General features: G+C 47.2%; 2 protein-coding genes and 1 long non-coding RNA gene across 3 annotated transcripts in view; 2 read left to right on the top strand and 1 right to left on the bottom strand.

The window, feature by feature from the left end:
* CEP20 (centrosomal protein 20) overlaps window positions 1–23,450 on the bottom strand; it is a 345,441-nt gene that overhangs the window by 83,328 nt on the left and 238,663 nt on the right. The gene's annotated exons all lie outside the window — the stretch shown is intronic.
* The window catches only part of ABCC1 (ATP binding cassette subfamily C member 1), a 197,366-nt gene that overhangs the window by 4,391 nt on the left and 169,525 nt on the right, over window positions 1–23,450 (top strand). The gene's annotated exons all lie outside the window — the stretch shown is intronic.
* On the top strand, window positions 10,701–23,096 carry LOC126944550 (uncharacterized). The gene is made up of 2 exons (XR_007722098.1): window positions 10,701–17,443; window positions 17,746–23,096. It is a non-coding gene; the product is annotated as an uncharacterized LOC126944550 (long non-coding RNA).

The raw sequence follows: 23,450 nt of genomic DNA, 5'->3' as shown, positions 1-23,450 counted from the left end.
CCCCCCACCTTTTTTTTTTGAGATGGTGTCTTGCTCTGTCATCCAGGCTAGAGTGCAGTGGTGTGATCTCGGTTCACCACAACCTTTGCCTCCTGCGTTCACGTGATTCCCCTGCCTCAGGCTCCCGAGTAGCTGGGATTACAGGTGCCCACCACCACGCCTGGCTAATTTTTGTATTTTTAGTAGAGACAAGGTTTTGCCATGTTGGCCAGGCTGGTCTCGAACACTCCTGACCTCAAGTGGTCCAGCTGCCTCAGCCTCCCAAAGTGTTGGGATTACAGGCATGAGCCACTGTGCTTAGCTTGTTTTCCCCCTTTTTGACTGCTCCTCCTTCCAGACCCTTCCTTATGGATTGTTAGAGTGGAAAGGGATGTCAGATCTCAGGGGGCCATCCCCTCCACCCACCCCGTTTCATGGATGTGGACGCTGAGGTCCAGGATGGTGATATGACAGAGTGCAAGGTGGCAAGGTGAATGGCTTTGGGAGGAGATGAGGGTGACCCAGGAGAGGCCTGGGCAGGAGTGAACTCAGGGTTCCTGGTCCAAATGGATTTGTGATTCAGGCCAATCAGGGGCGGATTCAGGGTTCCTTGGCCAAATGGAGCCACCGCAGCCCCTAGGGGCCTTGCAGAAGGCGGCTGCAGCCTGTCCATTTGGCCAAGACTCTCCTGAAGGGTTGTGTTCTCTTTCTCTGATGACAAGCTCCGTTTGTGATAGCCTGGAGGAGGTGCCTTGCCTTTGGGACCTGGTGGTGGATGGGGGGGAAAAAAACCTTTTCTGTGTTTGGACACAACTTTTAGGAACTGATCTCTCTATGTGGTGTCTCCCACGGACCATGTTCCTAAAGAACGTGAGCTTCCTCTTCCCATCACAGTCTCCAGCTTTGACTTCTCCTTTTCTCCTCCCATTCCTATCACATCTGTCAGCAATTCGTGTTGCCCGTTGCCTCAGACGGCCTGCTTCTCATGGCTTCCCCGGCTTCCACTCTGGCTCGAGTCACCGTTGGCCAGTTCCTTGATTTGAACAGTCACCTCAGTCCAGGCACCGTGGCTCATGCCTGTAATCCTGGCATTTTAGGAGGCCAAGGCAGATGGATCATTTGAGGCCAGGAGTTTGAGACCAGTCTGGGCAAAAACCTGTCTCAACTGAAAATATAAAAATTAGCCGAGACTGTTGGTGGGCACCTGTAATCCCAGCTACTTGGAATGACCGAGCCTCGTGGTGGGCGCCTGTAATCCCAGCTACTTGGGAGACTGAGGCAGGAGAATCTCTTGAGCCCAGTGGGGTTGGAGGTTGCAGTGAGCCAAGGTTTCACCACTGCGCTCCAGCCTGGGTGACAGTGAGACTGTCTCAAAAAAAAAAAAAAAAAAAAAAAAAAAAAAAAAAAAAAAAAAAAGAGAAAACAGTCACCTCTTCACTGCTGTGCCTACTCTGCCCTTGACCCCTACAGTCTAGTCTTGACCCAGCTGTCCCTTTTCTGCTAAAACCCTGCATTAGTTCCCCATGTCCTTGAGGAGGGTACAAGCCGAAGGGCTTACTGTGACCTTGAAGGCTGGGCAGCATCTGACCCCTTCGCCTCCCTGACCTCCTCCCTGGCTGCTTTCTGTCTCACTCTCCTCGGCCACGCTGGTGGCCAGGCCTGCCCCTGCCTCAGGCCCTTTGCACTTCCTGTTTCTCCTACCTGCAATGTCCCTCTCCTTCAAACTTTGTTCAGGTGTCACCTCAGACATCCCGTTCTTTCCCTCCACTAGCAAGTCTCTAACCCCCATCTACACCCCCAGTAGCACTTACTGCCTTCTAATACATGTAATATTTTGCTTAAGTATTGTGGCTACTCTGTAAACTCCCAGCAAAAGGTCAGCTACATAGGGGCGGGGATTTTTACCTGTGTTTGTTTATGGCTGTAATCCCAGCACCTAGAACTGTGCCTAGGGCTTCGTAAATAACAGTTGACCTTGGAACAATTCAGGGGTTAGTGGTGCTGATGCCCCATGTAGTTGAAAATTTAGGATGCAGCGCAGTGGCTCACACCTGTAATCTCAGCACTTTGGGATGCTGGGGCAGGTGGATCACCTGAGGTCAGGAGTTAGAGACCAGCCTGGCCAACATGGTGAAAGCCTATCTCTATAAAAATTAGCCAGGTGTGGTGGCTCATGCCTGTAATCTCAGCACTTTGGGAGGCTGAGGCAGGCAGATCACCGGAGGTCAGGAGTTCGAGACCAGCCTGGCCAACATGGTGAAAGCCTGTCTCTACAAAAGTTAGCCAGGTGTGGTGGCAGGTGCCTATAATCCCAGTTACTTGGGAAGCTGCGGCATGAGAATTGCTTGCACCTGGGAGGCGGACTTTGCGGTGAGCTGAGATCGTGCCACTGCACTCTAGCCTGGGTGACAGGGCAAGACTCTATCTCAAAAAAAAAAAAAAAAAAGGAAAGAAAATTCAGGTATAACTTTCAACTGCCTAAAAATTTACTAACAGCCTACTATTGACTGGAACCAAGAACATACACAGTTGATAACACAGATTTTGTTGTTGTTTTTTGGTAGAGATGGGGATCTTGCTATGTTGCCCAGGCTGGTCTCAAACTCCTGGCCTCAAGCTATCCTCCTGCCTTGGCCTCCTAAAGTGCTGGGATTATAGGCGTGAGCCACTGCACCTGGCCTAACTCATATCTTGTGTATATATTGTATACTGTATTCTTACAGTGAAGCAAGGCAGAGAAAAGAAAATGTTAAACTCATAAGAGATTTTTACTGTTAAGTGGAAGTAGATCATCATAAAGGTCTTCATCTTCATTGTCTTCACGTTGAGGAGGCTGAGGAGGAGGAGGAGGAAAGGGAGGGGTTGGTCTTGCTGTCTCAGGGATGGCAGAGGCAGAAGCCTAATCTGAGTATAAGTGGATCTGTGCGGTTTAAATATGTCTTGTTCAAGGGTCAGCTGTGTTCGTTGAATGAATGACATGAAACACTACAATGGCTTTTGAGTGGTGTCAAAACTTCTTTGTAAGGATTTTAAGGATGAAATCACTTAACTGTCTGAAATGGATACTCAGATAAACAGAGTACTCCAGCTTTCTCATCAGATGGCTTTTTAAAAAATTATTTTATTGTATTTTTTTTTTTTTTTTTTTTTTTTTGACAGGGTCTTGCTCTGACACCCAGGCTGGAGTGCAGTGGCACGATCTCAGCTCACTGCAGCCTCAACCTCCTGGGCTCAAGCAGCTCTCCCACTTCAGCTCCCCAGGTAACTGGGACTACAGGCACACACCACCATGCCCAGCTAATTTTTATATTTTTTGTAGAGATAGGGTTTCGCCATGTTGCCCAGGTTGGTTGTGAACGCCTGAACTCAGGCTATCCGCCTGCCTTGGCCTCCCAAAGTGCTGGGATTATAGGTGTGAGCCACTGTGCCTGGCAAAACACCTATTTCATCTTGCAAAGATCAGAACAGGGTTTTGTCCACCCCTCTTTTCCCAGGACTCAATGTCTCACACACAGTGGGGGCTCAGTCAATATTAGAATTTGAGTGTTTGAGGTATGAGTTCCAACCTAGGGGTTAGATATAGCTCACCACTGTGCTGGTTTGGCTTGATTTTAATTATAGGAATGACTGTGATTTTCAGTTTTATTTACTTATTTATTTGAGACGGAGTCTTGCTCTGTTGCTAGGCTGGAGTGCAGTGGCGTGATCTCGGCTCACTGCAGCCTCCACCTCCTGGGTTCAAGCAATTCTCCTGCCTCAGCCTCCCCAGTAGCTGGGGCTACAGGGGCCCGCCACCACACCCAGCTAATTTTTGTGTTTTTGGTAGAGATGGGGTTTCGACCGTGTTGGCCAGCATGGCCTCAATCTCTTGACCTCGTGATCCGCCTGCCTTGGCCTCCCAAAGTGCTGGGATTACAGGCATGAACCACTGTGCCCGCCCTCCAATATTTATTGATTGGCAGATTTCATAGAAACATCTGGATTTCTGGCTTCCCTTGAAAAATCAAGTTCTGCTAGCCCCAGGCCCACATTTATACATTGTAGTGGTCTGCTGAGGCTGTCCATTTCTGAGTTGCTCCAGTTTGCCGCAGTCCCCACCCCTCCCTTTTGTTGCTTTAATTTAAAAGCCAAATGTTTGTTGCCTTTATTTTATTTTATTTTATTTTTTTGAGATGAAGTCTTGCTCTGTGACCCAGGCTGGAGTGCAGTGGTGGGATCTCGGCTCACTGCAACCTCTGCCTCCCAGGTTCCATTGATTCTCCTGCCTCAGCCTCCCGAGTAGCTGGGATTAGAGGCCCACACCACCACACTTGGCTTGTTTTTGTATTTTTTAGTAGAGATGGGGTTTCACCATATTGGCCAGGCTGGTCTCGACTTCCTGACTTCAAGTGATCCACCCGCCTCAGCCTCCCAAAGTGCTGGGGTTACAGGCATGAGCCACCATCCCTGGCCTGTTGCCTTTTTAAAATTGTGCTTCCTCACACGTGGTCTGCTTCTCTCATTGATGGAACCCACTTAGCACCTGTTGGTATCTGAGTTGGCATCTCCTGCTTTGCTGGCCAACCTTGAAGTAAACATCGAATTGGTATGTTAGTTTCAGATTTTCACGGCAAAGTAAGGCCTAGCTTTGATGATCAGATCTTAATGGTCAGTACAACTGCAGCTCGTGAAAACTTGCCCAAACATTTTGCCAAAATTAATTAATGGCCAGACATCCTGAGGCAAGCTTCCCCAAGCTTAGCAAGAAAACTGGGATAGGGTGGCATCCCTGTGGGTGGAGGAGTGGTGCTGTGTACCTGCAGTTACCTCTTTGAGGCTGAATGGTTGAACGGGGCCTTTGAGGAAGCTGTCTTTTGGGGGTGGGGACATGGAGCACAGTTGCTCAGTGTCGGCCCCGTTGACATGTAGGCCACATCATTCTTTGTGGCCTGGTTGCCGTTCTGTGCAGCGTAGTCTTAGCCCCAAACCTCGCCTCTACCCCCTAGTAGATGCTGGTAGCACCTCCCCTTGTTGTGACAACTGAAAATGTCTCTAGATGTCTCCAGATGTCCCCTGGGGTGTGAAATCACACAGCTGCTGGTGTGGAGGAATATGGGGGAGAAATGTGGAGCAAGACCTTCCTCCTTATCCTGCCTTTCCCTAAGAGGTTGTGGGCTGTTGAAATTCTAGTGTAATTGGCTTACCGGGGTTGCCTTGGAGAAGCTTAATGAGACGTTAAGGAGGTTAAACTCCAATTAGCTAGAGAAGAAACTTGCAGCAGTTTCTTTTTTACTGAGGGCTGTGCCTTTTTACCTTTTTCCATTTTTCCAGTTGGAGTTGTGACAGTTCGTTCTCCCCTGGGAAAACGAAGATGGCTTTCTTTTTCTTTTTCTCTTTTCTTCTGAGACAAGGTCTCCCTCTGTCACCCAGGCTGGAGCGCGGTGGCACAATCACAGCTAAGTGCAGCCTCGACCTCCTGGACTGAAGCGATCTTCCCACCTCAGCCTCCCAAATAGCTGGGACCAGAGGTGCACACCACCATGCCCGGCTAAATTTTTGTATTTTTTGTAGAGTCAGGGTCTTGCCGTGTTGCCCAGGCTTGTCTCAAACTCCTGGGCTCAAGCGATCCTCCTGCTGCGGCCTCCCAGAGTGTTGGGATTTACAGGCGTGAGCCATCATGCCCAGCCGAAAATGGCTTTCTCGAGAGATCAGCTTTGAAGCTCCTTTATTTTAAAGTGCCCCAGGAGAAGTGGACGATTACCAAGTTGAGGTTCCCCTTAAGTGTCCCCTTGGTTTAACTGTGGGATTCATCTCCTGGGGAGGTTGCCAAGTTCTGGAAAGTGGGTGTTAATGACCAGGGAGGGCGGCTCTAGGCTTTGCATCCTGTAACCCTCAGGTAGTAATTGAGATATTTATGGAGGTTTTCTCTTCCTCTCTGAGTTTTCTGTGTGAGAAACCTCAGTCTAGGGAGGGAGGCTCTAGGCTAGCATCCTGTAACCCTCAAGTAGTAATTGAGATTTTTATGGAGATTTTATCTTCCTCTCTGTGAATTTTCTCTCTGAGGAACCTCAGTCTACCTTTTATTGGCCTTCTAGGTAATACTTGCTTGGAGAATATGTATGATGCCTAAGTCTTCCCAGTACGAGAAATTTGTGATTGATAGATTGATTTGATGGGGTCTTGCTCTGTTACCCTGGCTGGTTGCACCACTGCGCTGTAATCTCGACCTCCCAGGCCCAAGCGACCCTCCCAACTCACCCTCCCAAGCAGCTGGGACTACAGGCATGCACCGCCACACCCGGCTAATTTTCATATTTTTTCGTAGAGATGGAGTTCCACTATGTTGCCCAGTTTGGTCTTGAACTCCTGAGCTCAAGCAGTCCTCCTGAGCTCATGCGGCCTCCGAGAATGCTGGGATTACAGTTCTGAGCCACCAAGCCCGGTCTCATGTGGTCTTTTATAGCCCTGGGTTCATTGTCTGGTTCTTCTCAAACTGTTTTTCATTCATTCGTTTATTCAGTCATTAATTGAGCATCTACTGTGTGCTGCTGCTGTAGACACTGAAGATGCAACAGTGAACAGGACAGACCAGGCCCATGTTCTTACGGGGTTTATACACTGAAGCTGACCAAAATGATTTCAGATGCTGCGAAGTGCTGCAAAGGCTTGAACCGGGAAGAACTGGATGAGGTGCAAACTACTACAGAGGGATGTCCACAGAAGGCCTTTCGGAGGCGGTGGGGTTTGACCCGAGAGCTCAGTGGCAAAGCTGGCCATGCAAGGATGTGGGGGAAGGGAGTCCCAGCGTGGGAAGCGAATGTGCAAAGGCCTTGAGGAGGATCATGGTGTGGTTAAAGTATGGAAGAGTTTAACTCAAAGGAACTGCAGAGCCCATCTCATAAAAATGTTGCCTGGAGTGTTCTGCAAAATGCATAAAGCACTAACACAATGGCTTGCAGTCCTGGAAATTCCAGGGAAGGCACTTACCAGCTCGGCAAGAAGTAGAGCAATGCATGGTCCCTGGCAGAAGCATGAACCTCCTGATCTATTTATGTTTGAGTGACTCTCAGGGTTTTTTTTCTTTGTTTTTGTTTTGTTGTTGTTCTTTTTTTTTTTTTATTTAAATAGATGGGGGTCTTGCTATGCTGCTCAGGCTGGTCTCGAACTCCTGGGCTCAAGCAATCCACCCACCTTGGCACCTCCAAGTGCTGGGATTACAGGTGTGAAGCACTACGCCCTGCTGAATGTCAGGTCTTAAAAATTAAGTTTATATTGTTTTACGAGTCTCTTCTCTTTCTCAGAACCTTAACCGAAATGTTTACAATCAAGACCCACTTGGGTTTCTCCACTCCCCAGTTGCCTTTGATTCTCCGCCAAAGGCTTATTAGTAAGATGATGAGGTACTTTTTTCCTGTGGTTAAGAGGACTTTCTATAGGTTGCTAGAAAACTCTTCTTTTAAAAAGAGATGTTGTTGAATTGGTGTGGCTGGTTGCAGGAAGAAAATCTCACACTGCAACTTTGTTGATGGTGCTATTACTTTAAGGTGATATTCTAGAAGAATATAAAGGGAAAAGTGAAAGTTTTAGTATGTTCCACCCTGCCCTTTGTTCTCAGAAGTAGCCGTTGATGATGATGGTTTCGTTGATGATAGTTTCTTGGGTGTTTTTCAAGAAAAGTTTCAAGCATATGCAAGAATGTCTTCGTTTGTGTGTATATGTTTAAATATTCATTTTTTCCCTCCCTAGTTGGGTATTTTAAATACTGTTTTGTATCTTGGTCTCTTCACTTAACTAGTGTTGATTTTCTTATTTTAAGCCCATGCAAACTGAAAGTAAAAGCCAATCAAATCACACTTCTTTTTTTTTTTTTTTAAACAAGCCACACATTTGCTTGTTAAATGGCTGAGCCGTGTATTCACCCAGTCCCGTCTTGGTGGCTATCAGGGTCATTCCCAGTTCCTGGTTTTTTTTGCTGTGATAAGCAGTGCTGCATTGAAGGCACATGCATGCAAATATATGTAAATGATTCAGCAGAATAAATTTTCCCACAGGAAATTGCTAGGTTGACAGTATGTGCATTTTGAAATTTGCTAGTTAATTGTCAGGTTACTGCAGCAGTTTATACTCCCACTAATGGGCCCACCAGCACTTATTAAACACCTGTTGTATTCCTGCCATATCAGAAAAATTGAGCAAGCTGGGAAGTGACCAGGCCCATGTTGCTTGGCTGTGTGGGAGAGGGCTTTGCCCAGTTAAGTTAAACCTTACTTTCCAGAGGTAAGGAGATCAAAGCAGGAGCATGCTTTGGTTTTGTTCAGTTTTTTAAAAGATGTGCTTAAATTTTACACATTTTTGGACTTATTTTAAAAATTGCTTTTAAATCAATAATTTAACAATGTGTAAAAATATTACTAATAATCTCACCATGCTAATGTCACTCTGATTTTTACACCTAATTTAATTGCAGAGTTTTCTGATCACAAAAGTGACATGTATTCCATATGACAGAACAAACAATATAAAGATACTTAAATAAAGCCTGACCATGGTACTGGTATTAGTTTGTTCATGCTGCTGAGAAAAAATACCTGAGATTGGGTAGTTTATAAAGGAAAGAGGTTTAATTGACTCACAGTTCTGCATGGCTGGGGAGGCCTCAGGAAACTTAACAACATGGTGGAAAGGAAAGCAAACATGTCCTTCTTCACATGGTGGCAGGAGACAGAAGTGCAGAGTGAAAAGTAGAAAGGCCCGGTATAAAACCATCAGATCTTTTGAGGACTCACTACAAGGAGAACAGCATGGGGGAACTGCCCACATGATCTAATCACCTCCCATGAGGTCCCTCCCCCAACATGTGGGGATTACAATTGAGATTACAATTCAAGATGAGATTTGTGTGGGGACACAGAGCCATACCATATCATTCTGCCCCTGACCCCTCCCAAATCTCATCTTTCTCATATTTCAAAACACAATTACGCCTTCCCAACAGTTCCCCAAAGTCTTAACTCATTTCAGCATTAACCCAAAAGTCTACGTCCAGAATCTCATCTGAGACAACATCTAGTCTCTTCCACCTATGAGCCTGTAAAATCAAAAGAAGTTTGTTAGTTCCCAGATACAGTGGGGGTGCAGGCATTGGGTAAATACACCCATTTGAATGGGAGAAATTGCCCAAAACAAAGGGGCTGCAGGCCCCATGCAAGTCTGGAATCCGACAGGGCAGTCATAAAACTTTAAAGTTCCGTGATTATCTCCTTTGACTCCATGTCTCACATCCAGGTCACACTGATGGAAGAGGTGGGCTTCCACGGCCTTGGCCAGCTCTGCCCCTGTGGCTTTGCAGGGTATAGCCCCCTGCCTGGCTGCTTTCACAGGTTGGCATTGAGTGTCTGCATCCTTTCCGGGCACACGGTGTAGCTGTAGGTGGATCTGCCATGCTGGGTTCTGGATGGTACCCTCTTCTCACAGCTCCACTAGGCAGTACCCCAGTGGGGACTCTGTGTGGGGGCTCTGACCCCACATTTCCCTTCTTTACTGCATTAGCAGAAGTTCTCCATAAGGGTTCCACCCCTGCAGCAAACTTCTGGCTGGACATCCAGGTGTTTGCATCCATCCTCTGAAATCTAGGCGGAGGTTTCCAAACCTCAGATCTTAACTTCTTTGCACCCACAGGCTCAATACCACATGAAAGCTGCCAAGGCTTGGGGCTTGCACCCTCTGAAGGCACAACCTGAGCTACACCTTGGCCCCTTAGCCATGGCTGGAGTGGCTGGGTGCCAAGTCCTAAGGCTGCACACATGGTAGGGGGGGCCTGGGCCCAGCCCAGGAAACCATTTTTCCCTCCTAGGCGTGTGATGGGAGGGGCTGCTGTGAAGATTTCTGATAAGCCCTGGAGACATCTTCCCCATTGTTTTGGAATTGGGCTCCTTGTTACTTTTGCAAATTTCTGCAGCTTGAATTTCTCTTCAGAAAATGGGTTTTTCTTTTCACATTGTCAGACTGCAAATTTCCACTTTTTTTTTTTTTTTGAGATGGAGTCTCGCTGTGTTGTCCAGGCTGGAGTGCAATGGCTTGATCTCGGCTGATTGCAACCTCTGCCTCCTGGGTTCAAGCAATTCTCCTGCCTCAGCCTCCAGAGTAGCTGGGATTACAGGCACCCTCCATCATGCCTGGCTAATTATTGTATTTTTGTAGAGACGGGATTTGACCATGTTGGCTAGACTGGTCTCGACTTCCTGACCTCAAGTGATCTGCCCGCCTCAGACTCCGAAAGTGCTGGGGTTACAGGCATGAGCCACTGCGCCCGGCCAGTTTCCACACTTTTATGCTCTGCTTCCTCTTGAATGCTTTGCTGCTTAGTAATTTCTTCCACTGGATGCCCTAAATCATCTCTTTCAAGTTCAAAGTTCCACAGATCTCTAGGGCAGGGTCAAAATGCTGCCAGTCTCTTTGCTAAAGCATAGCAAGGGTCAGGAGAACAGCATGGGGGAGTCGTCCCCGTGATCTGATCACCTCCCATGATGTCCCTTCCCTTAATATGTGGGCATTCCAATTGGGATTACAATTCAAGATGGGATTTAGGTGGGGATACATATCAGTAATCTGTCAGGCTAACCAATAACCAATGTATTCTTGTATTCTCTCTTTGAAATCATATAAATATTTATAAATTTAAATAACTTATTTAGATCAAAATGGATTATGTTGTAATCATTACTCTGCTAGTTTTTTTTTTTTTTTTTTTTTTTTTAATTTTTAAATTTATTTTTTGTAGAGACAGGATCTCCCTATGTTACCCAGGCTGGTTTTGAACCCCTGGCCTGAATCGATCCTCTGGCCTTGGCCTCCCAAAGTGCTGGGATCAAAGTGTGTTAATTTGATAGCTAAAAACTATTTTCATCTGCATTTCAATTACAGTTAGAAGCTATGCATCCTGCAACATATTTTCCAGCAATTTGTGTATTTTCAGTGTGTCTTTCTGTGTCCTTTTTGGGTATGCCTGGACTAGTTTGTCCTTTTCTCATTAGTTTGTTGGGGCTCTTGTTATTGTGGGACCTTTCCTCTTTGTCCAACATGTGTATTTTATAAATATTTTGTTATGGGCCATTGTTTTCCTATTGGCATGTTAACATTTGAGTCTTGTTCTTGCTAGTATGTAGTTTTGCAAGGTTACATTTGTAGCTTGCATACTATTTTGTCTCCTGTGTTTTTATTTACTCTAATAAGAATTTTCCCATGTACCCACATAACCTTTTTAATTAAACCTATAATGTCCAATCAATAGTTCCCTGTGTTGGTGGGCTATACTTACATAATTATTATCTCTGGTTTGACATTTGGGTTGCTGTGTTTTCTTGCTCCCTTTTCTTATTATTTTTGAGACGGAGTCTCGCTCTGTCACCCAGGCTGGAGTGCAGTGGTGCGACCTCGGCTCACTGCAGGCTCTACCTCCCGGGTTCACGCCATTCTCCTGCCTCAGCCTCCCAAGTAGCTGGGACTACGGGTGCCCGCCACCATGCCCAGCTAATTTTTTTGTGTTTTTAGTAGAGACAGGGTTTCACTGTGTTAGCCAGGATGGTCTCAATCTCCTGACCTCATGATCTGCCCACCTCGGCCTCCCAAAGTGCTGGGATTACAGGGATGAGCCACCACACCCAGCCACTTGCTCCCTTTTTTATTTTTTTGAGATAGCATCTCATACTATCACCCAGGCTGGAGTGTATTGCACAGTCTTGGCTCCCTGTCACCTCTGCTCCTGGGTTCAGGTGATTCTCCTGCCTCAGCCACTGGAGTAGCTGGGATTACACATGTGTACTGTGATGCCTGGTTAATTTTTGTATTTTCAGTAGAGATGGGGTTTCACCCTGTTGGCCAGGCTGGTCTCCAACTCCTGACCTCAGGTGATCTGTCCACCTCCTTGGCCTCCCAAAGTGCTGGGATCGCAGGCGAGAGCCACCACGCCTGGTCTTTTTTATTTTTCTTTTAAAGAAAACACTGTCCTGAATACCACACGGGTAGAGTGCGTATTGACTTATTTCCTTAGATAATGATCTCAGGAGTGGAATGAATAACATGTGAAATGGCTTCACTCTAGCCATTGTCTTATTTTCTAAAAGTGGGCTGGCCCAGCTCACCATTCTAGCAGGGTCTAAGGTTACTCTCTGCTGTGGTTATTATTCAGAGTGGACAGTGGTGCATGTTAATGTCAGGCACAGCCAGGCGCGGTGGCTCATGGCTGTAATCCCAGCACTTTGGAAGGCCGAGGTGGGCAGATCACGAGGTCAGGAGTTGGAGACCAGCATGACCAACATGGTGAAACCCGGTCTCTACTAAAAATACAAAAATTAGCTGGGCGTAGTGACAGGTGCCTGTAATCCCAGGTATTTGGGAGGCTGAGGAAGGAGAATTGCTTGAACCCAGGAGGCGGAGGTTGCAGTGAACTAAGATTGCGCCACTGCACTCCAGCCTGGGTGATAGAGAGAGACTTCATCTCAAAAAAAAAAAAGAAAAGTCAGGCTCTTCTCTGCTTCCTCCATCAGCCTGGCCTGGTAAGGCTGGAGACCTATGGCCAGGAAGAAAGTTGGAGCTCTCTGGCATTGGGATGGGTAACCCAGTAGTTATAATTAGGTTGGCTTATCTGCGAGCCCTTTGATAAGGCTTCACTAATTTACTAACCTAGGATTGCATGTTAGATCAGGATCTCTCTGAGGGCTGCAACTGTAGTTGCTTTTCTCTCTCTCTCTCTCTTTTTTTTTTTTTTTTTTTTTTAAGAGACAGAGTCTCATTCTGTTGCTCAGGCTGGAGTGCAGTGGTATGATCATGGCTCACTGCAGCCTTGAACTCCTGGCCTCAAGCGATCTTCCTGCCTCAGCCTCCTGAGTATCTTGGATTATAGATGCTTGGTCAACATGCCCAGCTAATTTTAAATTTTTTTTAGAGATGAGGTCTTGCCCTGTCACCCAGGCTGGAGTGCAGTGGCATGAACATAGCTCACTGCAGCCTTAAACTTCTGTCCTCAAGCAATTCTCCTGCCTCAGCCTTCCAAAGTGCTGGGATTACAGGTGGGCACCACTGTGCCTGGCCTGCAGTGGTTTAATAGAGCTCTTTCATCTTTAACGTTCATTCCCCATCCCCTGAGATCTGTGGAGTGAGCCGTTTGATGCTTGGTACTTGGGACAAAGCTGGCCTATGTCCAGTTCTCTGCATACTTGGTAGGGGAGTGTTTGGAGAAAAGCCTCACCTCTGGGTCACACCCTTTACATTCTCCAAAGGGCCGTGGGGATGGGGTGGAGGAGGCTGGAGTGAAGAGATGGTGTAGCTCCAAAGGAAGCCAGGGAGGTGTATGCCGGGTGAAGAGGCCAAGTTTGGGAGCCTAGGTTTGAAAATCAGTGTAGCCGATTCAGGTTAATTCACCCTGTTGTTATAGAGCATCTGTCTGTAGGGTACCCGGGTCTGGGTGAGTCTCTTGGACGGGGTGGATATCAGGTTTCAGCTCTGAAATTGGACTGATGTGTGGGGAGATTCATTCTGCAGTTTTATTTGTAGTTTAGGATTAAGAAAACTTGGACTGGGTACTGTTGCTGTCGTCTGATCCCAGCACTTTGTGATGCTGAGGTGGGGGGATCATTTGAGCCCAGGAGTTTGAGTCCAGCCTGGGCAACAGAAAGACTCCATCCCTACAAAATAATAATAATAATTATTATTAGCTGGGCATGATGGCACATGCCTGTAGTCCCAGCTACTCAGGAGGCGGAGGTGGGAGGATTGCTTGATCCCGGGAGGTTGGGCTGCAGTGAGCTGTGATTGTACCACTGCACTCCAGCCTCGGCACCAGCATGACACTGTCTCCAAAACACAAAAACACGTGTTTAACTACCTAAATCATAGCATATGTGTGAAGCCAGACTATCACAACTCTGAGAACCGCTGACGTACACATATTTCGGAAGTTCCAGGTTTTCTGTTACTATAAACATGGTAGAGATTGAATTACTTAAAGGGATTTCTTTAATCCTACTCTTTCTCCTCTGTGTCTGATGTTATAAGGGGTACACTATAGAATGAAAACAGTGCAGAAATGAGTGAAACATGAAAATCCCTTCTAGAGATTTTTTTTTTCTTTCTTTTTTTTTTTTTTTTTGAGACGGAGTCTCGCTCTGTCGCCCAGGCTGTAGTGCAGTGGCGCGATCTCGGCTCACTGCAAGCTCCGCCTCCCGGGTTCACGCCATTCTCCTGCCTCAGCCTCCCGAGTAGCTGGGACTACAGGCGCCTGCCACTGCGCCCGGCTAATTTTTTGTATTTTTAGTAGAGATGGGATTTCACCGTGGTCTCGATCTCCTGACCTTGTGATCCGCCCGCCTCGGCCTCCCAAAGTGCTGGGATTACAGGCGTGAGCCACCGCGCCCGGCAATAATTTTTTTATTATGTTTTTTGAGACAGAGTCTTGCTCCGTGGCCCAGTCTGGAGTGCATTGGCACGATCTCGGCTCACTGCAACCTCCATCTCCCAAGTTCAAGTGATTCTCCTGCCTCAGCCTCCCGAGTAGCTGGGATTACAGGTGTGTACCATGCACTACCATGCCCGGCTAATTTTTGTATTTTTAGTAGAGACAAGGTTTGCCGTGTTAGCCAGACTGATCTTGAATTCCTGACCTCAGGTGATCCGCCCACCTCGGCCCCCCAAAGTGCTGGGATTACTGGTGTGAGCCACCATGCCCGGCGTCTTCTAGAGACAATCTTATTGGCAGGTTGATGTTTTTAATTTTCAGCCTCTCTTCTCCACAGATTCTAAATATATAGTAATTTTTTTTTTTTTTTTTTGAGATGGAGTCTTGCTCAGTCGCCCAGGCTGGAGTGCGGTGGCGCGATCTCGGCTCATTGCAAGCTCTGCCTCCCGGGTTCACGCCATTCTCCTGCCTCACCCTCCCGAGTAGTTGGGACTACAGGCGCCTGCCACCACACCTGGCCAATTTTTTTTTGCGTTTTCAGTAGAGACGGGGTTTCACCGTGTTAGCCAGGATGGTCTCGATCTCCTGACCTCATGATCCACCCGCCTCAGCCTCCCAAAGTGCTGGGATTACAGGCATGAGCCACCGCGCCCGGCTATGGTAATTTTTTTTTGAGACAGAGTCTCGCTCTGTTATCCAGGCTGGTGTGCAGTGGCATGATCTCTGCTCACTGCAGCCTCCACCTGCCGAATAGCTAGGACTACAGGCATGCACCACTATGTCCAACTAATTTTTGTATTTTTAGTAGAGATGAGGTTTTACCATTTTGGCCAGGCTGGTGTCAAACTCATGACCTCAAGTGATCCACCTGCCTCAGCCTCCCAAAGTGCTAGGATTACAGATCTGAGCCACCGTGCCCAGCCATAAATATATGGTATTTTTTTAAAAACAAGAATGGGATTCTACAAAAACGTATATATTTGAGACCGGATTTCCTCTGTTGCTCAGGCTGGAGTGCCAGGGCATGATCATGGCCCACTGCAGCCATGACCTCTCAGGCTCAAGCAATCCTGCCACCTTAGCCTCTGGAGTAGCTGGGACTACAGGTATTCACCACAATGCCCAGCTAATTTTTTTTCTTTTTTTTTTTTTTTGCATTGAAAACAGTCAGCCAGGTGTGGTGGCTCACACCTGTAATCTCAGTACTTTGAGAGGCTGAGGTGGGCAGATCACTTGAGGTCAGCAGTTCAAGGCCAGGCTGTCCAACATGGTGAAACTCCGTATCTACTAAAAATACAAAAATTAACTGTGATGGCGCTTGCCTGTAATCCCAGCTACTGGGAAGGGAGGCATGAGGATTGCTTGAACCTGGGAGCAGGAGGTTCCAGTGAGCCGAGATGATGCCACTGCGCTCCAGCCTGGGCAACAGAGCAAGACTCTGTCTCAGAAAAAACAAGACATATAGTCTTTATTTTTTTGTTTGCATGGACTGGTGCATCTTGATTATGACGCATTTTTGTTAATTGATACGTAATTGCAGATGAAATGAACATGGATCTGAGTATTTGCTGATAATTGTTTCCTATTTAGGCAGCTGGTCATAGTCTTTTCTTTTTTTTTTTTTTTGAGAGAGAGTTTCTCTCTTGTTGCCCAGGCTGGAGTGCAGTGGTATGATCTCGGCTCACTGCAACCTCCTTCACCTGGGTTCAGGTAATTCTCCTGCCTCAGCCTCCCAAGTAGCTGGGATTACAGGCATGTGCCACCACGCCTGGCTAATTTTTGTCTTTTTAGTAGAGACGGGTTTTGCCATGTTGGCCAGGCTGGTCTTGAACTCCTGACCTCAGGTGATCCACCCACCTTGGGTTCCCAAAGTGCTGGGATTACAGGCGTGAGCCACTGCTCCCAGCCCATAGTCTTTTTTTTAACCTCTGTGTACAGGTGGGTCCTGGTGAAATTCGAGGCAAGACTTCGGTGAGTGGGTGTCTTAGACCTTCTTAGGAGCTCTTTGCAGGAGGTAGAATCTCCGAGGGTCAGTACCCATGAATTGGTCCCATGGCCTGGCTGGTCCCATTCAGGTGACAGTCTCTGAGGGTCTGGCATAGCCCTTACCTGGGCTCCATACTGGGAATCCAGCTGTGTACAGAGCATGGTTCCCTGCCTTCCTTGAGCCCCAGTCTTGTTGGGGAAATGGCCAAATAAATGAACAGTCATCAGGAAGTGCTATGAAGGGGAGCTGCATGGTGCCCGGTGAGTGCAATAGCAGGGTTTCATCTGGTTGGAGAGAAAAAAGGAGATTTCTTAAGTGGGGAAACCCGTTTGATGATACAAGTTTGGCTATGTGTGGCGAAGACCCCAAGTGGCTTAAGATACAAGCTCATTTCTCTCTCATGTAAAAATCCCAGCTGGTGTGGCAGCCCTGTCCCCAAAATAATCAGGGTCCCAGGCCCCTCCCATCTTGTTGCTCTGCTGCCCTCATCTGCATGGATCAAGATGGTGTATCTCCATGTCCATGTGGCAGCCAGTAGGAAAGCAGAGTAAGGGCACAACCTGGAGGTTGCCCGTGTCTCTTGTCACATCCCATTGGCTTGTACCTAGTCATGTGGTATCTCTAGCCTGCAAAGGAGGCTGGGAAATGTAGTTTCCTTTCTAAGCAGTATGTACCCAGCTGAAGATGTTGTTGCTCAGGGATGAGGGAGAGTTGATACTGGAGTGCAGCTAGCAGTTTCTGCTACATAGGCAAAAGCAGAAGGTAAGAATGTTCTAGGTAGTGGGAAATGCATGTGCAGAAGCACCGGCCTAATGAGGAAGGCCACTGTGGCTGGAACTCAAAGGGTAGTGGGGAGAAAAGGAACACAATGAGGCTGAGAATTGGGCCTGTAGGACTTGGATCCTGCGGGAAGCCTTGGTGGTTTCCTTTCCCTCCTCCTTGCTTAGGCATTAGTTCTAAGACAGGGATATTTACAACACAATTATTTCTTTAAAATTATATATATATTTTAATTTGTACAGATTAGGTCTCTGTGTGTTGTCCAGGTTTCTTTTTTTTTTTTTGAGATGGAGTCTCACTCTGTCACCCAGGCTGGAGTGCAGTGGCGCGATCTCGGCTCACTGCAAGCTCCGCCTCCCGGGTTCACGCCATTCTCCCGCCTCAGCCTCCGAGTAGCTGGGACTACAGGCGCCCGCCACCGCGCCCGGCTAGTTTTTTGTATTTTTAGTAGAGACAGGGTTTCACCATGTTAGCCAGGATGGTCTCGATCTCCTGACCTCGTGATCCCCCTGCCTCGGCCTCCCAAAGTGCTGGGATTACAGGCTTGAGCCACCGCGCCCGGCCCCAGGTTAGTTTCAAACCCCTGGGCTCAAGCCATCCTCCTGCCTCGGCCTCCCAAAGTGTTTGGATTACAGGTGTGAGCCATTATACCTGCCCTTCAACTCAATCCCTGAAGACAACTTCCTTCTCAAGTGTTGGAAAGAACCAATGACTAAATCACTTCCAGTCTTTGCTGTATCCCCAACTTACTTATGTGACGTTGGTAAGAGTTTGTTTGTTTATTTAAAGGAGTGGAGAGTTTAATAGGCGAGAAGGGGCAAGAAAGAAGGGAGAAGGAAGAAGCTCCCCTGTAGAGAGACAGAGGGAGGGGGGCTCCAAAGCTGAGAGAGGGAACCCCAGCTGCCATAGATAGCAGCTAGGTATATATAGAGGCTGGAAGAGGCGGTGTCTGATTTGCACAGGGCTCAGGGGATTGGTTTGACTCGGCATGTCTTTCATGTAGTGCATGCAAAAGCTGGCCCTCCCACCCTAGCCTTTTAATATGCAAATGCAGGGTACCATGATGTTCTGCACACTTGGGGATGCGTGGCGGCGGCCATGTTGCCAGGAACATGTGGGGAAAGGGCAAGAAGGCTGTGGGAATCGCCATGTTTGGGTGGACCAGTTTCTAATGGCTTGTATTTGCATATCAAAGGTTGCTGGCCTGTCTCTAAGAGCCGGGGCTTTACAAGAGACTTTTCCGGAGATGCTTTAAAAACTAAAAATTTCCCAAGGACCCCTTTTTCCTCTCTATTTGCCCAAAATAATTTCTTGACTCCTACAACATTACCCCCTGTGGAGATGCCACACTAACTGCTGTTAGGGGGTTTTGGGCGACGACTTCTTCTGGCTACTTCCTGGTGACAAGGGGTGTCGAATGGGGAACAGCAGCTATGGCTCCTCCTGGGGTGGATCTGAGGGTCCTCAGAAGAATGGTGTGTCCATGTGTGGTTCAGTTTACAACACCATTTGGAGTTTGATTGCTTCAGTCTGAAGAAAGAATTTCCTTTCCTGGCCAACACACCAAAATGATACAGCTCTGATGAGTGAAGGAATACCAGGGTTCTTGGTCCTCATGCTGGTTTAGATAAAATGACACAGACACACATGGAGTGGTTTTAAGGAGTGGAGAGTTTAATAGGCAAGAAGGAAGGGAGAAGGAAGAAGGTCCCCTGCACAGAGACAGAGGAGGGGGAGCTCCAAAGCTGAGAGAGGGAACCTCCAAGAGTTTATTTTATAAATAAAATAACGTGCATTGAGGTTGCTCTGTGTTGTGTGGTATGCCCAGCCCTCTCTGCGCATACCTTGTTTCAGGCAAACAGTCATGCTGGGTGGGTGCTATAATGACTTTTTATTTTAGATGGGGAAACTGTGATACAGTTAAACATGCCCAGGATCGTATCGCTAGCAAGGGGTGGACACGGTATTCAAATCCAGCAGTTTGACTCAAAGCCTGCCCTTTCCCCAGCTGTTTTGCACCTCAGTCGTTTGAGTCTAGTCTTCAGGATTTTGACATCTATCTCTTACCTTGTATCTGTTAGGACTGCATTTGGCTTCAAGAAACAGCCCAACTTCAGCAGCCTAAGCAGAAAGGTATTTATTTGTTTATTTTTTACATGTCAGGAATTCCAGTACCTCTTGGAGTTGCTGGCATTGGATTAGTGATGCAGAGCCCTTAGGACTGACATCTCTGCTGTTTTCATTGTCTTTTCCTCAAGGCCCCTAAACGGCTGCTACAGCCCTAACCAATATATCTGGGTTCAAGGTAGGAAGAGGGAAAGGTCGCACCAGCCTCATGGGTTCCTTTCTATTCAGGAAAGTCAAAGCCTTCCCCAAAGGCTTCTCTGTCCACACTGCAGACTTCTGCTCATGTCTCCTTGGCTGGAACTAGATTACAGGACCATTTCTAGCTGCAAGGGAGGCGGGAAAAACTATAATTTTGTTTTATGCTTCTCTAGGAGGAAACAGTAACAGAGAAACTTTTGAGTAAGCCAGGCACTATTGTCCAACATGTACTTATTTACTTAACTTTTTTTTTTTTTTTTTGAGACAAGATCTGGCTGGCTCTGTTGCCCAGGCTAGAGTGTGGTGGCGTGATCTCAGCTCACTGTAATCTCTACTTCCTAGGCTGAAGCCATCCTCCCACCTTAGCCTCCAGAGTAGCTAGGACTACTGCATGCACCACCACACCTGGCTAATTTTTGTATTATTTGTAGAGATGGGGTCTCACCCTGTTGCCCAGGCTGCTTTTGAACTCGTGAGCTCAAGCCATCTGCCCACCTCAGCCTCCCAAAGTGCTGAGATGACAGGCATGAGCCACCACACTCAGCTAATGTTTTTCTTTCAATCAATTCACTTTTTAAGCCTTAACAAAGTTATCGCAAAAGGAAGTTTCGTATCACTTTAGAATGTATTTGAAGTCACAGGTTGGTCATTTTATGTGCTTACTTAATAGCTATTAATGCAAATATAGCACTAAGAAGAAAATATATTCTTTAAATCGCCTATATCAGTGGTTCTTAACTCTGGATGATTTTGTCTCCAGGGGACATTTGGCAGTGTCTGGAAACATTGTTGGCTGTCGTGATGGGGCAGGGAGTGCCTGCCTAGAGTCTAGTGGCAGAGGCCAGGTATGTGCTAAACATCCTACAATACAGGATGGGCTCCCACAGTGAAAAATCCTCTGGACCCAAATGTCAGTAGTACTGCAGTTGAGAAACCCTGGCATGGACGCAGTCCACCTGCTGCCAGGAGTTATATACAAGCCATGTTATGGTAATACTGCAATATGTCCATTGTGATTGTGTTTTCTCCTGGGTGACTATCAGCAACACTGTGGCCTGCTTGGTGGTTTTCAAGGTCCGTTCTCACAGTTACTATCAGATCTCCAGCAATCCTGTGATGCAGTTTAAAATGTTCGTGTCATGTGGGCTGGGCATGTTGACTCATGCTTGTAATTCTAGCACTTTGGGAGGTCAAGGCTGGAGAATGGCTTGAGCCCAGGAGTTTGAAACCAGCTTGGGCAACGTAGCAAGACCCCATCTCTACAAAAATTTTTTTAAAAAATTAGCTAGGTTTGATGGTGCATGCCTGTTGTCACAGCTACTGAGGAGGTAGAGGTGGGATGATCACTTGGGCCTGGGAGGTTGAGGCTGCAGTGAGCCACGATTGCACCACTGTATTCCAGCTTGGGCAACAGAGTGAGACCCTGTCCCCCCCCCAAAAAAAAAAAAAAAAAAAAAAAGAATGTGCATGCAAATTCGAGATATCAAGATATGTCCCTTACAGAGACTGGTGAGGACGCGGCTCATTGACCCTAAAGCTGAAGTGGTTGAAATGATAGCCCTCTTGCCAGGCAAATCCTATGTGAGTGCTTCTAAAAGAGCACTGTGCCTTGCAGAGAGTATTCCTGGGACCTGGCAGAAATCAGGGCCTCTTGGTGACCATGTGCTTTGGAAAGGGCTGTGCTTTGGCAACTGGGAGATTTTATTTTTTATTTTCTCCTGTCTGCCTTGGTTTGGCAAAAACAAACATGGCCTAGGCATGGGCCTTGTGGAGACAAGAAGGCAGCTGGTAGGTGGCCATTATCAGCGATCAGGCTGCTGGCAGGTTTGCCTGAGCTGGCCTGGTCTGGTAGCTTGACCATGATGCTCACCCCCCATTAAAGTTAATTGAGCTATTACAGAGTGGGAGTGGGGAGTGGGGGGGTGTGATGACTGCCTGTTTCCTTGAGTTGGTGTGGCTAAAAAGTAAGGGAATTTTTTATTTTTCCTTCTTAATTCTGGAAACTTAGAAAAAAGCCTCTCACCATCCCTTAATCATTCAGTTAGAGAGACCAGGCTGTTGATGTGGACATACTGCATTTCATGGAATCCTAGAGGCCAGCATTTGTGACTTGCATCCTGATTTCAGAAGATGTTAGGATATAAAAAGTAGCCAGCAGCGTTTATAGGATGTGCTAATTGAGAGACGCAGACAAGTATCAAAGATAGCAAAATAGGAAGAAACAGAGTCTTAGAATCAATGCAGTATAATAATAGCTTCTAGTTTCTTTCTGTCTGTCTGTCTGTCTGTCTTTCTGTGTTTGATACAGAGTCTCACTCTGTCGCCCAGGCTGGAGTGCAGTGGCATGATCTCGATTCACTGCAGCCTCTGTCTCCCGGGTTCAAGTGATCCTCCCATCTCAGCCTCCAAGTCACTGGGATTACAAGTTGTTTGCCACCATGCCCAGCTAATTTTTGCATTTTTAATAGAGACAGGGTTTCACCATGTTGGCCAGGTTGGTCTCGAACTCCTGACCTCAAGTGATCCCCCCGCCTTGGCTTCCCAAAGTGCTGGGATGACAGGTATGAGCCACCATGTCCAGCCTCCCCTCACCCTTAAGCACAGCTCTTAGGCAGTCAGAGATGTTGCCTGCTGTATTTCTTGTTCTGCTTTTACTCATGGTTTAAAAATCCTTGCCCCAGAATGTAAGCCCCATGGCCAATGCTACCTACCACCTTTAGGGGTGGCCTCTCCTGGGGTGCAGGAGATCATGCAGTTTGTATTGTGACAGCTGGGTCATTTTTTAATCGGATCACCTGCCCCAGTTTGCTTGGCTCTTAAGTGCTTGGGAGTTCTCCTGGTTTTTTGCTCTTGTGAAATGGCCCAGCTTGTACACGTTGTTCCTTTTCTTGCTGGAGTTATTTCCATTGGACTCCTGTCTGTAAAGTTGGATTGCTGGGTGAAAGTGGGGTATGCATGGTTAGGCTTTTCTCTGCCTAAATTCTGGGTTGCTTTTCAGATTCATCACCTTTTATTTGTGTTTTGTGTGTGTGTGTGTGTTTTTTTCTTTTTTTTGAGACTGAGTTTTGCTTGTTGCCCAGGCTGGAGTGCAATGGCAGGATCTTGGCTCATAGCAACCTCTGCCTCCTGGGTTCAAGTGGTTTTCCTTCCTCAGCCTCCCAAGTAGCTGGGATTACAGGCATGTGCCACCACGCCCGGCTAATTTTGTATTTTTATTACAGACGGGGGTTTCTCCCATGTTGGTCAAACTGGTCTGGAACTCCCAACCTCAGGTGATCCACCCACCTCAGCCTCCCAAGGTACTGGGATTATAGGGGTGAGCCACTGCACCTGGCCACCTTTTATTTGTTGAATGAGTATTTAATAAGCGTGTCCTATATGCATCAGGAGAATTAAATGGACATGGTCTTGCTTTGGGGGAAATGACAGGTAGTAGAGAAAGACACATTTAGAACTCAACAGAGGCCAGGCGTGGTGGCTCACGCCTGTTATCCCAGCACTTTGGGAGGCCGAGGTGGGCGGATCACCTGAGATCAGGAGTTCGAGACCAGCCTGGCCAACATGGTGAAATCCCGTCTCTACTAAAATATAAAATCAATCGGGCATAGTGATGGCACATGCCTGTGATCCCAGCTACTTGGGAGGCTGAGGCAGGAGAATTGCTTGAACCCGGGAGGCAGACATTGCAGTGAGCCGAGATTGCACTACTGCACTCCAGCCTGGGCAACAAGAGCAAAACTCTGTCTCCAAAAGAAAAAGAAAAAGAAAACTCAACAGAGAAAAGGTGGATCATTAATGTTTCCTTGGCACTTCCGAAGTGCCAGGGACTGTTGTTAATGCCTTTTAAGTGCTAATAATAATTTAATCATGACAAGCTCCCTGTGAAGCAGGGACTGTGATTGTTTCCACCTTATGGGTGGGGAAAGGAGGCAGAGAGAGGTGAATTCA

Source organism: Macaca thibetana, chromosome 20 (genome assembly GCF_024542745.1).
Source record: "Macaca thibetana thibetana isolate TM-01 chromosome 20, ASM2454274v1, whole genome shotgun sequence".
NCBI classification, from domain to species: Eukaryota; Metazoa; Chordata; class Mammalia; order Primates; family Cercopithecidae; genus Macaca; species Macaca thibetana.
This window is presented reverse-complemented; position numbering and strand designations above follow the sequence as displayed.